Source organism: Dipteris shenzhenensis, chromosome 5 (genome assembly GCF_047967505.1).
Source record: "Dipteris shenzhenensis isolate YYH24624 ecotype China chromosome 5, Dip_SZ_1.0, whole genome shotgun sequence".
Lineage (NCBI taxonomy): Eukaryota > Viridiplantae > Streptophyta > Polypodiopsida > Gleicheniales > Dipteridaceae > Dipteris > Dipteris shenzhenensis.
Window position 1 is genome coordinate 27,049,672 of NC_141600.1, and position 4,703 is coordinate 27,054,374.

Below are 4,703 nucleotides of genomic sequence, written 5' to 3' on the forward strand. Positions count from 1 at the left end.
CTCTCTCCCTGCTCCCTCTCTCTCTCTCTCTCTCTCTCTCTCTCTCTGTCTCTCTCTCTCTCTCATAGCTTAGGTCGCTGTCTCTCTATCCCTATCTCCCCGCTCACCTCTCTGTCCCTTCCTCCTCTCTCTCTCTCTCTCTCTCTCTCTCTCTCTCTCTCTCTCTTTTTCATAGCTCAGCTCGTTGTCTCTCTATCCTCTCTCCTCACTCACCTCTCCATCCCTTCCTCCTATTCCTCTGTGTGTGTGTGTGTGTGTGTGTGTGTGTGTGTGTGTGTGTGTGTGTGTGTGTGTGTGTGTGTGTGTGTGTGTGTGTGTGTGTGTGTGTGTGTGTCTCTGTGAACAAGCCTCTCAAAGGCTCATCAGGTACATGGGCTGCTCACAATAAACAACGCCTCTCTACGGGTCTTCAATGCATCAGACACAGCCCATAGACCTGTAGCACTCTAGCCTCCTCTCCATGAGAAACTCTGCAGTGCCTCCTACATGCCCAGTGCTCAAGCCATATCTCCTTAGCTACTCCTATTAGTCGTCAACAAGCAAAGCTCCAAGGCCATAGCCTCCACACAGCCCAACAAATAGAACCTTCTGCACACAAGCCAAATGAGCTACTGCCAATGATCTTACTATAGTCCAGAACCAGCCCATAGATGACTCCATTGACATCATCTTCTATCAGAAGCTCCAACCTAAACGTGACTCACACTCCGCAACAGCAACTTCCTCAGCTTGCACGCCATCCTCCTCCTCACCATGTTGTGTCATCACAGAAGCCTCGGAGTTCCTTTTCTTCTTCTTCTCTAAGCTTTAGTAACCTTAAGACATGTGGCAAAGATAGAAACTAACCATGGTTGATTGCCTTGGACCTTGGTTAAGTATGGCATTGGGTTAAGTTTTTGGTTAGATTAAATTTACCATGGCTAGGATATTGGGGTTTGGTTAAGTTTCTACCATGTGGCATAGTGCCACCTAAGCACTGGTTGTAAGCAGCATGTGACTCTCTATGCCACCTCATCATGCCCCCTCTTCTTCACAAAAAATTTGACAAGGCATAACTTGCAATCTAGGAGGAATTTGCACATGCTCCAAAAAGCAAAAATAATTGGTTTTTTGAGCTCTACGCGCTTGTTAACTTAGATTTTCTATATGCAATTAGACACTTCAAAATTTTAAAGTATCTTCAACTAGTAAGACCTTTGCATTGGCAATACGCACCCCAACTGCAGAGAAGTTCACCGGGGAAGGATTTCATACTTGGTCTACACAAATGATATATCTCTCTTGATGCATCAAAAGCTTTGGGAGACTGTAAAAGAAGACATACCCACTATACAAATGATTCCTGGAAGGAAAAAGATGAAGAAACACTATCACTCATTGGTTTGCACTTGGGTCCAGACAAAATTCATCATATAGACTCCAAGGATCATGCCGAGGATGCATGGGATGAGTTGAACACAATGTTTGGTGCAAAAGCCAAAAACCAAGAAATTCTTGAATTCTATGGTTTGCACATGAGCTTCAATGAATCCATGGCACAATTTGTCAACAAAATCAAAAGCATGATGACCCAACTAGAAGGCATAAATGCAAAAGTAGGGGAAAAAGATGCACTTGCAATTCTCCTTAAAAGCATGCCTCCAGAGTACAACGCACTGACAACCACTTTGAAGAATCTCCCATATCCAAAGTTTGAGGAATGTGTATTCTATCTTCTTGAAAAAGAAAGAGAGTTGAAGACATCAACATCGACATCATCATTCACTAGCTATAATGAAGAATAAGCATTGTTCAGTAAAACATCAACGAAGTGCTACCATTATGGAAGGACGGGTCACTATCAAAGTGACTGCAAAATGAAGAACAAACCAAAGTGTCACCATTGCAAGAAGTTGGGACACAAGGAAGAAGATTGTAGATCAAAGAACCAGTAGGTCAAATACGTGGAGTCATCATCAAGCCATGAGCAGAATGACAAGAACAACATGTATTGAGAAGCAACATCCTTGCCACCTTTAGCCCATATGTTTGTAAATTAAACCTGACCACTTGAGAGGAGACTGAGAGTAGCCATGTAAGCACCTAGGGGAGGATTTGATCTTGTAACTCACATTTGACCACCTTGCAGTAGCCAAAGGATCATAGCACCAAGGGGAGGTGTTGAGATATGGTGCCATGAGCACATAGATTAGAGGCTAATGTATGGTATAGGAAATAATTAAAGTAGCCACCCTAGGATGTGGACTACATGATGTGGAGATGTGGATCAAGGATATCCACAAGGAGAGATGTGGATGAGAGGATCCCACATGTGTTGACTATTCTAAAGGCTCTCTCTATATAGGAAACCTATCTTTGTATTGTTCAAGTACACATTCTCTACACATTGCAATAGATTGAGTGTTTGCTACCTTATGTCTCTCTCTTGGTGCTTTGATCCTCCTTGATCCCTCCCTTTGTCATGTTGAGATATGGTGCCATGAGCACATAGATTAGAGGCTAAGGTATGGTATAGGAAAGAATTAAAGTAGCCACCCTAGGATGTGGACTACATGATGTGGAGATGTGGATCAAGGATATCCACGAGGAGACATGTGGATGAGAGGATCCCACATGTATTGACTATTCTAAAGGCTCTCTTTATATAAGAAGCCTACCTTTGTATTGTTCAAGTACACATTGCAATAGATTGAGTGTTTGCTACCTTATGTCTCTCTCTTGGTGCTTTGATCCTCCTTGATCTCTCATTTTGTCATGGTATCAGAGCATGGTTCTGCCTTCTGCTAAGGTGCCATCCTTGTAAGAGAGATTGAGTGTTTTTTTAACTTCCGTTGAGTGATAGAGAAAATTCCATCATTCCATTAGGGAGAGATTCTTCCATTGCAAAAGGAATTCCGTTCATTACTACATGTGAGAGAGAGAGTTCCTTTAAATGTGAGAGAGGTCTTAGTCATTGAGAGAGAGGTTTTGAGAGATCCGTGAGAAAGAGAAAGAAAGGTTGATCCCAAAGTAGTGAAGCCTCTCTGCCAACTGCCTCCAAAGACTTTGACTAGAACTTCATGCAAGAGCCTCTCCAACGTATGCCCACTAAGCAACAAAAGTTTCAGTTCTCGATAAGGCTCTCAACAACAAGGCTCAACAAAACCTTGCCATCTACCTTCTACAATGTCTCAGTGAGCCCAAGCTCTAGAACTCGTAAGACGGCTAGCCCTCAAGTGCAACGACCTAAACAACTCAGCTTAGGTGGACTTTTTACAAGATATGGACATGAAAAATTATTTTCTCACATCCAAGATAGAGAGCTTGGAAGCTCAGGTGATTAGTCTTCAAAATGAGAATGCAAAATTGAAAGCAAACACACACAGAGATGAAGGGGAGCTCCAGCCATCCCTACTACTAGATGCACGACCGATTCTCATAGCAATATGTTATTTCCCTCCAGATACTTCATCCTATGCATATGAGGTCACCACAGAAGGGCACAGTCCATATGAGTCTATTTAGGATGATATCACCACTAAATTCTCTAGGCAGGGGGACATCCTTCTTCTTGGTGACTTCAATGCACACATAGGGAATAGGCAGGTGGGCCTACTAGACTTTGCATTGGATTGCCTCATAGTACCAAAACTAGATGCAGCTAAGCTCGGGATAGTGAGACACTTTGCAGATGCACCACATGTGAAAGAGTATGGATGACATCTACTTGAGCTAGGGGTTATTCATGATTTAATAGTTTACAATGATCTACAGAGATGGCCATCATCCAGTGATCTCACTTAATTCCCACATGGCGGAGGGACAAGCACAATGGACTACCTATTGGGTCCCTTGGCCTTTACCTCATGGATATACAATTTTATTGTGCCCCCTGCCCCACTCGATGCTGATCACTCGTACCTAGACTTTTGTATCTCTATCGCTATGCCAACCACAGAGAGGGTCCCCCCCATGCCCACTGATGTATATAGGTTCACTTTGATCATGCCCTGGACCCCATCTATGTGAGCAAATTGGTGAAGGGACTTCCAGCCCTACTACTTGGAAATGTTGTAGACCTCACCCATGCCTAAAACACCCTTTCCATAGTAGTCATGGATGTAGACACTAGGTCTTTCCCCACGACTCAATCTACACGTGCCTCACTAGGGAAGATGCCATAGGATCCTTGGTATGATGATGAGTGTAGAGAGATGAGAGCTCACCTCACATGCAAGTGAGCCCTTGGCCACTTGACATCATCTAAGGCACAACGGATTTCACGACGATTGACACATCATAAGCGGTGGGCCTTCCTCATCCATAGAATGGCCGAGATGATCAGTTCATTTTGAGGGGGGGATCCCACATTGGCTGGGGGTTTCTATCAGAGGGAAAGCCACCTATACCCATCACAAACCTAGGTGTTTGGCACACTTATGCATGCTCTCTTTATGATGTCCCGATGCATGCACCACCTTATATGTCCACTATGCCTCAGCCCACCACTTGCCACTTGTTCATTGCATAGACTGCACTCAGCCGGCTTCATAATCGGAGAGCACAGAACCATGAGGGACTATGGACTGAGCATTTTGATCATGGATAAGAGGTTTTGGCTCCGATACTAGCACAGATGTTCAACCATGCCATGGAGTACCACCACCATAGTACCGATACACAAGGCAGGCAACCCCATGGATACTGGGAACTATCACACTCTC